The sequence below is a fragment of the Giraffa tippelskirchi genome, chromosome 10, assembly GCF_054371585.1.
Source record: "Giraffa tippelskirchi isolate mGirTip1 chromosome 10, T2T-mGirTip1v1.2.pri, whole genome shotgun sequence".
NCBI classification, from domain to species: domain Eukaryota; kingdom Metazoa; phylum Chordata; class Mammalia; order Artiodactyla; family Giraffidae; genus Giraffa; species Giraffa tippelskirchi.
In genome coordinates this window covers 39,333,453-39,345,580 of record NC_137284.1, presented here as the reverse complement: position 1 = coordinate 39,345,580, position 12,128 = coordinate 39,333,453, and the positions used below count along the sequence as shown (strand labels likewise).

Genomic DNA, 12,128 nt, shown 5'->3' with positions numbered 1-12,128 from the left:
ATGGAAGCAGAAATAAGAGATCAAGACCTCTAACAAGGAAATATCAGTGGAACCAATTAAAAATATGCTGAATGTCACTACTTCTTTACGAACACCGTGACACCTGATAAACTGAAGGTTAATGACTTCCTTTCATAACAAGCAAAGGAAGATGACTTCTTCTCTCATGGGCCTTTAGTGAGATCACTGGCGAGAAAAATATTTAGAAGATAAATGAGATTTCACCAGTGAGTGAGCACTTTACCACCAACGCGATAATAAAAAGCAAACGTTTTTCCACAGTATATTTAAGGCATTATGAAACCACACTGATTTTACTTTATAGCTTCCCCTTACTTCTACCTCCTTTGTGATAAATAACCATTTATTAGTTTCTCCTTTCTTCTTTGTGGATTTTGTTTCACCCGATAGGCAGCAACTAATTACTGGAGCTGAAAGACAAAGAAAAAGAGAAAAAGTCAAGAAACTTCCTTCATCTCTTGGTGACTCTTTAACAGAGATGTGAAATAAAACCTTTACTGTGCTGAGGGTAGTCATTATCCACTACAGATATCTGCTCGATTGGGCTCAGCAGGTCCTAGGAACTTGGAGGGTTTTGCCCAATAAAATCTGGAAAGATAACACAATAGAAGATAAAAGTGAATTTTGCCTTCATTCCATTCACACAGAGAGATGTTTCTCCTCTTTCTAAGCCATAGGAACTTGGAAAACTTAAGAAACATAAGAAAAGATGAAATGGTAACCTAGTTTAAGTAGCGGTGGGAAGACAGTGGTTGAAAACCACGGGATTCAGAATCCTTACCTAGAGAGATGGATTTTTCGTTATGATTGTGATTGTGACTATGATTGTTATTTGCATTCACACTGAGAGGAAAGAAACTTATTTGGGTAGCTAGGATTCAACTGCAAGACTTGTTGTCAACTAATGTATTTAGACTTTTATCTGACAGGTCAAAATGAGGAATCACTGCTGGCCAAGAATGAAATCATTCCAAGCTCCCTAAGTCAAAATAGTTTAAGATTTCACTCCAAGTTGAATTTGTACATTGTAAACCAGACCCAAGTTTCAGGAGAAAAGAAAGTAGGTCTTATACAAGAAGGCAGTCAGTAAATGTACCAATCAATAGCTGAGTGGACAGTGGACCATATTATAAATTGTCTCCATCCTAAACCTGATCAAAGCTGATGGAACTATACATGAGGAATTGACTCAAAGCAGTATATTCATTGGCTTGTGAGTGACCAGATCAATCCTCTTTTTTGTTGTTGTTTGAATTAAGAGACAGAGATGGAGCTTATGAAAAGGTAAGGGATATTATTATGTTCATCAAAAAGCATCTTATTTTCATGTGTATAGATAATGCTGTTGCCTAGAAAATATTTAGAAACTATTATGTCAATAGGAAATGAAAAACCATTGTTACAGTCCTATTTTCTTTTTTGATGACTAAACTACATGAAACTGGATTGGTCATCTGGAACTAATTTACTATGCTTGAAAAACATAATGTTTCTAGAAAATCACAGGTATGAAAATGATATTTTGCCCTTATAAAGGACATAGAGAAATAACTGAGCTGTGAAACTTCTGCAAATTCAGAAATGCTGGATATGATGTAGAAGAGGGTTTGGTGAATAATTAGGGAATGAGGCATCAATTTCCATGACAAGTTAAAATGGAGGAAAAATTTCTGTACTCTTCAGAGTTTATGTGTCCAGATTTGCTTAGGACATGCCTGGTTTATGCCTTGTTTCCAAGCTTTGTTATTCACTATACCAGCTTTCAGACTTCCCTGGTGGCTCAGATGGCAAAGAATCTGCCTGCAATGAGGAAGACTCGGGTTTGATGCCTGGGTCAGGAAGATCCCCTAAAGAAGGGAATGGCTACCCATTTCAGTATTCATGCCTGGAGAATTCCTTGGACAGAGGAGCCTGGCAGATTACAGTCGCTGAGGTCACAAAGAGTTGAATGCAACTGAACAATTGACACTTTCACTTTCACATCAGCTTTCATTCTCAAAAATGTTCCAATATGGATGATAAGTTATGTGATCATACTAATTATGGTCGCAAGGTAAAGACTCACAGATTTAAAGTAAAATGGATAAATGCTGGAATTTGGTTAACTAATAAAATGTATTTCCTGAAGGGATGGATAAAATGGTAGAGTAGGAAGACCTTGAGTTCACCTCCTCCCATAAACACACCAAAGTTGTGACTATTTATAGAGAAATTATTGATGAGCAAGACCAGAATCTAGAAGAAAATGTCTTTCACAACCAAAGATATAAAAAAGGAACAAAAACAAGGCAGGTAGGAGGGGCAGAGACATGGTATAGTTGATACCCATACCTCCAGGTGGGTGACCCACAAAGCGAGAATTAACTATAATTGCAGAAGTCCTCCACAAGGAATGAGAGATGTGAGCTCCACATCCAGCACCCCAACACTGGGGTCCTGCATGGGGAAGATGATCTCCCAGGATGTTTGTCTTTGAAAGCAAGTGGAGCTTCTTTCCTGCAGAGTCAGAGGTCTGTGGGAAACATAGGCTCTACTCTTAAGGGCTCACGTGAAATCTCACATGCTCTGGGACCTTGGGTAGAGGCAGTAATTTAAAAGAAGCCTGGGTCAGACCCAGCTGCTGATCTTACTAGGGTAGAAGCAATATTTAAAAGAAACCTGGGTCAGACCTAGCCACTAATCTTACTAGGGTAGAAGCGATATTTAAAAGAAGCCTGGGTCAGACCCAGCCTCTGATCTTGGTGAGCCCTGCCACAGTGGCAGGGGGCAATTGGAACTCACCCTGGGGACAAAGACTTTGATGGCAGCCATTTGGGGGAGCACATCTACCACAAGGACAGTGGGGCTGGCAAGCAATATTTCACAATCCTCCACAAAGACAGTGGGGCTGACAAGCAACATTTCACAATCCTCCCTCTAGCTTAGTAACACCAGAATCCAGACCTGACCACCAGCCTGTCAGTACCAGAATTGGCATGCCTCATGCCAAGCAGCAAGCCAGGTGGGGACACAGCCCCACCCACTAGAAGGCAGGCTGCTTGAAGACTCCCTGAGCCCACAGCCACCCTAGCACAGGGCCCACTAGAGGGCCCGGGACCCGCCCCAAACACGGTATTCAGGCCCTAACCTACAACACCCAGAGCCCTGCAGCCAGAGGCCCCAGGACCCGGCTCCATCCACTAGCGAGCAGACACAGCCCTGAGATTCCTTGGGCCCCAAGTCAGAGGACACCAGCCCGGGACCACTGCAGCCCTGCAGTCTGCTATGGCAGGACCCAGCCCACCCACCAGCAGGCCAGCACATGCCCTGGGACCCCTGAGTCCTACCTCCACCCTCTACCAGGTGAATCCAGCCCTGGGAGTCCCCAGGCCGAGCCCCTCCCAAAAGCAGGCCTGTACCAGCTCTGAGACATTTTGGACCTTCAGCCAAGGGGAGGAGAGTAGGGGAAGGACAGGAATAGGTCAGGGAGATTAAAAGGTACAAATTCTGTTTACAAAATAAATGAGTCACTGGTATGAAATGTACAATCTGGGGAATATAGTCAATAACTATGTAACATCTTTGGAAGGCGACGGAGTAACTAGACTCACGGTGATCGGTTTAAAATGCATAGAAATATCTAATCATTATGTTGCATGACATGAACTAACAACTTGGTGCAGGTCGGTTATGGTTCAAAAGCAAACAAACTCATGGAAAAAGAGTTCAGAGTTATGATTACCAGAGGCAGGAGGGGGTTGATGGGGGAAAGAAGGAATTTGATGGGGACAGTTAAAAGATGCAAATTTCCAATACTAAATAAATACTAGAAATGTAATGTACAACATAAGAAATACAATTAACACTTCTGTATATATTCTGGGGCTTTTTTCCCTGTACTGGCTACCTAACCCAACCAAATCTTTAGTGTGAAACAAAAGACTCAGTTCAAGTAGGAGCAAAAACAAGAGTAAGAATGAGAAATATAATTAACACTTCCATATATTCTGGGGCTTCCCTTGTGGCTTAGCTGGTAAAGAATCTGCCTGCAATGCTGAAGACCTGGGTTCAATCCCTGGGTCAGGAAGATCCCCTGGAGGAAGGTGTGGCAACCCACTCCAGTATTCTTGACTGGAAAATCCCATGGACAGAGGAGCCTGGCGGGCTACAGTCTGTGGCCTCACAAAGAGTCAGACATGACTCAAGTGACTTAGCACACATGTTCTATATAATAAGTTAAGAATAAAACCTAAGAGTTCTCATCACCATGGAAGAGGAGGGAGGGGTAGGCTCCTATACACATTTAAAAATTGTTATCTTGAGGGGTGGGATGAACTAGGAGATTGGGATTGACATGTATACACTATTGATACTGTGTATAAAATAGATAACTCCCTGATAGCTCAGTTGGTAAAGAATCTGCCTGCAATGCAGGAGACCCCAGTTTAATTCCTGGGTCAGACGATCCCCTGGAGAAGACATAGGCTACCCACTCCAGTATTCTTGGGCTTCCCTTGTGGCTCAGCTGATAAAGAATCTGCCTGCAATGCAGGAGACCTGGGCTTGATACCTAGGTTGGGAAGATCTCCTGAAGAAGGGAAAGGCTACCAACTCCAGTATTCTGGCCTGGAGAATTCCATGGACTACATAATCCATGGGGTCACAGAGACTTGGACATGACTGAGTGACTTTCAAAGAAAAAAAAGAGAGCATATTGTGTAGCATGGGGAACTCTATTCAATGCTCTGTGGTGACCTAAATGGGAAGGACATCCAAAAGAGGGGATATATGTATGCATGTAATTGATTCACTTTGGTGTACAGCAGAAACTAACACAACATTGTAAAGCAACTATAATCCAATAAAAATTAATAAAACAAACCCCTCTGTTTTGTTTGCTATAGACCTATGGGGCTGTGTGTACAAGCACCTGTTAAAAAGGAAACAATAGTCCCCAAATGGAGTCACTTGTGTGAGGTATCCCCACCCCTGGCAGCAGACCAGACTTAACACCTAACCTAATTACTTCCCAAGGAATGTGACCTTTAACTATCCATCCTGGAATTTCCTGGTCAGCCCTAGGAAATCTACTGATAGACCCTTTTCTTTCCCCTTAGGAGGGTTAACTTGCCTAAAGCAATGCATTCTTTGCTAATAATTTCCTTTTTTCTCCCTCTCTGCCTTTACAAACCTTTCCTTTTCAGCGGTTCAATGGAGCTCTTTCTAGCCATAGATGGGATGCTTCCCAGTCTGTGAATCATTTAATAGAACCAATGTGTGGTTGTTCAGTCTCTAAGTCATGTTTAGCTCTTTGGGAGCCCATGGACTGCAGCACACCAGGCTTCCCTGTCCTTCACCATCTCCTGGGGTTTGCTCAAACTCGTGTCCATTGAGTCCGTGATGCCATCCAAACATCTCATTCTTTGTCACCCTCTTCTCTTCCTGCCCTCAATCTTGCCCAGCATCAGGGTCTTTTTCAGTGAGTCAGTTCTTCGCATCAGGTGGCCAAAGTATTAGAGCTTCATCTTCAGCATTAGTCCTCAATGAATATTAGATCTTCATATTTATTCAGTGGAATTTTTGTTATTTAACAGATTTGTTGGCAGTGATGGGGCTGAAGAAAACTTCCTATGGCTTCAGGGACAAAGTGACACATAGATACCTGCAAACTCGTTTTTGAATATGAAGGAGTCCTTGGGCCTAGAAAAGAAAACGATGGTCCCAAAGGCCCTTGCTGAGTCATCTAACTTTGGGGAAAACAAAACCAAACTTTAAGTCCCACTCTGATGGTCCAGGCTGGTTGCATCTACCTGGGACTTATCACCCCCTGCCCAGAAACCTCCCACCCACTACATCTGCCCGAAACTTATCATCCCCTGCCTATAGGACTTATCACCCCCTGCCCAGGGGACTTATCACCCCCTGCCCAAAACCTCCCACCCCCTGTTCAACTGCAAATGCCATCTCAACTAAAGAATACCCAAAACGTCCCTCCTGACTAACATTTCCCTTATTGCTTCCGCAAACTTCCCTTTAAATATGAAGCCTCCCTGATCCCTGTCACGCTCAGCATTGTCCTTAGGCCAACTGTCGCTCCTCCTTGCCTGAATAAAGGTAACCTACCTCCGTTGAGGTCATCTCTCCTTCTTTTCTGTCTCGGCCAGAACTATACCTTACAGAATACACTGTCTTTCTCAGCGTTCCCAGGGATCAGTGGGGATTTCTCTCTTAGTTCTAAGCTCCACTTCTTTGGGTTAAGACCCTGAGCAAACTCCGGGAGACAGTGAAGAACAGGTCACGTTCCTGATCTAAACTGGCTTTACAGTTCAGGGCTTAACAGGTCAACTTGAGTGGCAGACCCGTGATCCATCTCTAAATTGAGTCCCTGGTCCTCAGTTCCATCCGCAGTTCCCAGTTGTTTGGAATCCCTCTCTCCAGTTGTAGTCCACAGTCTCTATTCCCTGGAGTCTGTTGGTGTTTAGTCCACCCTGCATTTGAATTGTTGGTGGAGGGCATGACCTTGTCTCGGTCAGTCCGCAGTGACATCTTTCGCTTACTGCCAGTGTGTTAAGGTACACATTTGTTTGTCTCACAAGCCAAATATCCACAAAAATTGGTGGGCAAAAGTCGAGAATTGACAGGCAGTTAGACTCTTTTCCACCTAACTCCAAGACTCTTGTGTTAGAGTAGGTTAAATTCAGAATGGGTTAGACTGATAGTAGGTCGCCTACCAACCTCAAGAAAATTTCCATGCAACGATGTAAATTATAAAAACATGCAAAATTCCTAACCTAGAGGTCCATCCCTTTTAGGTTTTCAGCTCCAAGAAACTCAAGTCTGAGCCAATGGGACCCTTAAATTCTGAAGTGTCAAGTGTGCCACCTTCCAACATATCTGTTTATTTTATGTCCAAAGTCTATGGTCCCAGGAACTATAAACATCTACAAAAATGGCAAAATGTTTTTAAGAGCAACATAAAATTACAATAGCCATTATGGGAAACATTCTAATTAGGCAAGATCATTCATTTAAGATCGGTTCCCAAATTAAACAAATTGAAAAGGATGCCTATTTTAATTGGTGTGCAGAAGCCTCCAAAAGGTGCCAAGATTCCCAAATAACTTCATTAAAAGACTCCTTACAGAAAGCTAATGAAAATTTAAATACACAAGAGATACCCAAAACAAAAGACAATAGGAATGATGTGACTTCTACAGCCCCTGTCTCTCCTTCTTCACCTGAGTACCCAGGACATTTTACTAATTAACTGCCTTTCCACTTTCAAGAGACTATTAAAGAATTACTTTTAAAAATAAAACTACCCAAGGTTATAGGCAATCCTTCTCAGGTATCTTTCACTCCATGGTCAAAGACAAAACCATTGTTAAAGAAATTACTAAGCCCAGGGAGGATCCACAAAAGTTTTTCAAAAAATTTAGAATCCCTATCAGAGCTTCAAATGGTAAAGAATCTGCCTGTAATGCAGGAGACCCAGGGTCAATCCCTGGGTTGGAAAGATGCCCTGGAGACAGGAATGGCTAACCACTGTGGTATTCATGCCTGAGAATTCCATGGTCAGCCTCATGGGCTATAGTCCCTGAGGTTCTAAAGACCTGGACATAACTGAGTGGCTAACTTTTTCACTTTATAGAACTCTTATCAGGGCTTATGATCCCGGGCTGCCAGAACATTGCTTATGAATATGTTGGTAGGACCTGGTCAAGCCCCAAAATGGAGCTAATAACCAGAAAAAGATCCCAAAATAGCAACTGATCTTTTGAAAACCATTCCTAGAGTCTTCCTGGCTCACATTGATTGGTCTATTATTCAAACATGTAAACAAAAGACAAACCATGGCAGACTTTAGATCCCATTTGGAAAGGCTCCTCCTACAATACTCTGGGTTCCGTACAATAAGTAAGGCCACCCAACCTGCTCTAGTTGCCCTGTTTGTAAATGAATGGAATTTGATGTTAATCGGTTAGTAAAAAGGCAGAAAATAGAATTGGAGGCCACTGCCTGACCGAACCCATGACCACAGCTGAGCAGTTTGAAAGGACTTTGGGCCAAGATCGTAAATAAAGATTCATCAAACTAATGGTCTTACAATTGCAACAGCTCCAAAGCTATAGACCTCAAATAATATCTAGACATCCCTCATTGCACCCCCTTATGGGTCCATCATCAAAATTTGACCCAAGAAGTTCCCTGGTGGTTCAGTGGCTGAAACTCCATGCTCCCAGTGCAGGGGGCCCAGTTCCATCCCTGGTCAGGGAACTAGATCCCACAGGCCACAGTTAAGACCTGACACAGCCCAATAAATAAAATTAAAACAACAACAACAACTGACCCAGAGTTCAGAGTCTCACATGTAAACAATTAGGGCACTGGAGAAAAAAATTGTCCTCTTCGGTCTCATATAAATCCCTCAATATCCACTCATAATTCCTCAAGGGAAAGCCCTCTTATGGGACCCTCCCAGGGCTGATGGGGCTCCCTGGGACCCTCTAGTAAACAGCTACCAGTAATACCCTTAAACAGCCAAGGAGAAACTAAAATTAAAATTAATCAAGAAATCTTTCCAAATTCTGGTAGATACTCAGGCTATACTTTCTCCTTTAAATCCCACTCTCATAAATCAATAGAAGCCTCAGAGTGAACTAAAGTTTTCCATAGCAGAGGTATTTAATAAAGTTCAGAGAGTATTTCTATCTCAACCAGTACAAATGACTCTGGGACCTTTTATTGAAAAGAATTATTTTTTTTTTGCTATGTGACACAGCCCCCGTCAATCTGTGAAGTAAAGATCTCCTTTCTAAATTAAAAAGGCTAATACATTTTACTTCTAATGGAGGCCTCAGCTTAGAATTTGCTGAATAACTTGAATCTGGTCTTTTATGTTCTTTATACTATTTCCTTGATGTAGAAGAGGAAGAATTACAGTAAATTTAACTGAGGCATTTGAAAATCCATGGGCTACCTTTAATGTTGACATTGGGAGAACGAAAAGTTCAGAAACTATGAAAGTAAAGGGATGAGTCCCTCAGTTATGTCTGACTCTTTGTGACCCCATGGACTATAGCCCACCATGCTCCTCTGTCCATGGGATTCTCCAGGGTTCTTCCTGACCTAGGGATCCAACCCAAGTCTTCTGCATCTCCTGTGCTGGCAGATGGATTCTTTACCACTGAAGCATCTGGGAAGCCTCCAAAATTCCAATAAATCTGACTAAGCCTCCCCATTAAAATCTGAGGTCTATAAGGCCTCACACCAATAGTAAAAGATCTATTTATTTCCTGACCAGTTTCCCTAACACACTGATCTCTCCAGTCTGGAGGCCTTATGGGTGATTTGTCATATCATGTCACCCCCATGGGGATGGTGATTTGTCTGGGTCTTAAGAGCCATTAACAAGATGTCACTCCCCATTTCCCAGTTGTTCTAAACTTGAACACTTTTGTTACAAGTTCTATCTGACTCAAAATGGTTGAGTGTTTCAGACCTTTTCCTGCCTTTTTCAGCATTTCTGTAAACCTGAACAGCTAGTATCCATTTGCCTTTACTGGAGACAAGTAACAATGTAGCTGGATAGTCCTGCCTCAGAGTTTACTGAGGCCTTTCTTATTTCTCTCAAGTGCTCCCTCAAGATCTAAGCTCCTGCCAGTTCCTAGGAACCCAACCCCTTTATAATATGTAGATGATCTCATCCTGGGCTCAGGTACCAAAGAAGCGTTCATAAAAGATTTCATTTGTTTGCTGCAATAGTTTGCTGAGAAGGGACATAAAATATCTAAAGAGAAATTACAGTGAACAGCCAATTCATTGGAAAAGATTCTGATGCTGGGAAAGATTGAAGGCAAAAGGAGAAGAGGGCGGCAGAGGATGAGATGATTGAAAAGCATCACTGACTCAATGGACATGAACTTGGGCAAACTCTGGGAGATAGTGAGGGACAGGGAATCTGCAAGTGTGCTGCAGTCTATGGGGTTGCAAAGAGTCAGATACGACTGAGCAACAGAACAACAGCAACAAATTGGACACTGTTCATTACTTAAGGAATAATCGAAGAGCTATCTCCAAAAATGATTAAATTCATCGAAGAACTTCCTAGGCCCACAACTAAATGACAGCCTCAGCTCCATGGATTTCTAGGCAAGGCTAGACTGACAACTGCACACTATGGGTTTCCAAGTTTTTCCTCTGTTGGCTTCCCCAGTCTATGAACTTCATAAAATTGCAGTCCCTGAACCTCTTCCATAGGAAGATAAACATGAGCAGGCCTTTACAAGACTAGAACAAGCACCACAAGAGCCATCTGCCCTAGGGCTGCCGAACCATTCAAAACGTTTCACCAGGACTGATGTTGAAGCTGAAACTCCAAGACTTTGGCCACCTGATGCACAGAGCTGACTCATTCGAAAAGACCCTGATACTGAGAAAGATTGAGGGCAGGAGGAGAAGGGGATGACAGAGGCTGAGATGGTTGGATGGCATCACCGACTCAATGGACATGAGTTTGAGTAAACTCTGGGAGTTGGTGCTGGACAGGGAGGTCTGGCATGCTGCAGTCTATGGGGTCGTAAAGAGTCAGACACGACTGAGTGACTGAACTGAACTGGGACTTCCTTAGTGGTCCAGTGGTTAAGAATCCACTGGTGGTTAAGAAGGCACATGGGTTCAATCCTGGGTAGGGGGACAGTCCACATGTCAGGCAGCTAAGCCCTTGCACCACAGCCACTGAACCCAAGCACCCTAGAGCCTGTGCTCTGCAACAAGAGAAACCCATGTGCCACAACCAGAGAAAGCCCCCAAGAAGCAACAAAGACCCAGCACAGCAAAAAATAAAAAATAAATTTTAAAAATTTCACCTTATTTGTACATGAAAAAGATGTGGAATGCTCACACAAGAACATGGCAATAAGCATGAGTCTAGCGCCTATTAGAGGATGCCACTTGATTCGGTTGCTTTTGCCCATCCCAACTGCCTTAAGGCTAGAGCCACAGCTGCAAAACTGGCAAAGGCCTCTGCAATTCAAACTTAGGGTATGACATTTATCTATAAACCTATATGCTCGCCAGAGTTTTAACTCTGAATTAACTCAGTATCTCTCTGGGATCAGAGTAACCTGCTCTGAGATCTTTCTGCTTTCATCACCTAATCTGCATTCTAAACATGGCAATCATCTTAATCCAGCCACATCACCACCTCTACCTGACGAAGGCGAGCCCCATGACTGTGAGGTCATAATGTCCCGTTTCATGACACTGGTCCCAATTATGAGACACCGTTTTAACTAATCCTGCCCTCATTTTGTTTGTTCATGGGCAATATTGTAAAAATGAGAAAAGGAATTTCTAAGCTGGTTATATCATTACTATCTGATATAAACTACTTGAAAAGGGAGAATCTCCCACAACATAAATCAAACCAACAAGCAGAGCTCTATGCCTTGACCAGAGCATGCCACTTATCAAAGGGGTAAACTGTTAATGTTCATATTTACACTGAGAGCTGATATGCCTTTGAGGTCATCCATGATTTTAGGATGTAATGGAAATAAAGGGGTTGTCTTAAGTCCACAGAGACCCCAATCAAAAATGGGCAACAAGTAAATGAACTTCTTATTGCTATTCTCTTACCTTCTGAAATTGTGGTCATAAAATTGCTTACACTAGAAGACTGAACCCAAAGGCCAGGGATGTGCCCTAGCCACTTACATGCAAAGGGAACAGCAACAGAATCTGTAAAAGTTATGACATGGATGAAGTCCATCCTGTTTCTACAAAAAATGGCCCCTCATTGTCAGATTTTTGCATCCTAATGTCCTTGTAACATGGTGGCTGTTCGTTCAGAGAAATTAAAGTGGGTAAATAATGGTTATAAATTAAATGAACAGGTGGGCTTATGGGAAACCCAAGACAGCTGTTTGGTTCTTCTTCCCTGTTCCCTAGTAAATACCATTTTTTTGCATCCATCAAGGTGCATTTAAGATGATTCAAATTATAACTAAGCATTGGTGGGAAAACGGCTTCCCTGGTGACTCAGTCAGTAAAGAATCCGCCAGCAATTCAGGAGACCACTTGCAATGCAGGAGACCCGAGTTTGATCCCAGGGTTGGGAAGATCCT

The 12,128-nt window shown here is 42.7% G+C and overlaps 1 long non-coding RNA gene across 1 annotated transcript in view; it reads right to left on the bottom strand.

Moving 5' to 3' along the window:
- Positions 1-270: 270 nt before the first annotated feature.
- LOC145523298 (uncharacterized) overlaps positions 271-12,128 on the bottom strand; it is a 178,264-nt gene continuing 166,406 nt past the window's right edge. The window contains exon 8 of the long non-coding RNA XR_014066473.1: positions 271-431. This is a non-coding gene — a long non-coding RNA (uncharacterized LOC145523298). The remainder of the gene's footprint in view (positions 432-12,128) is intronic.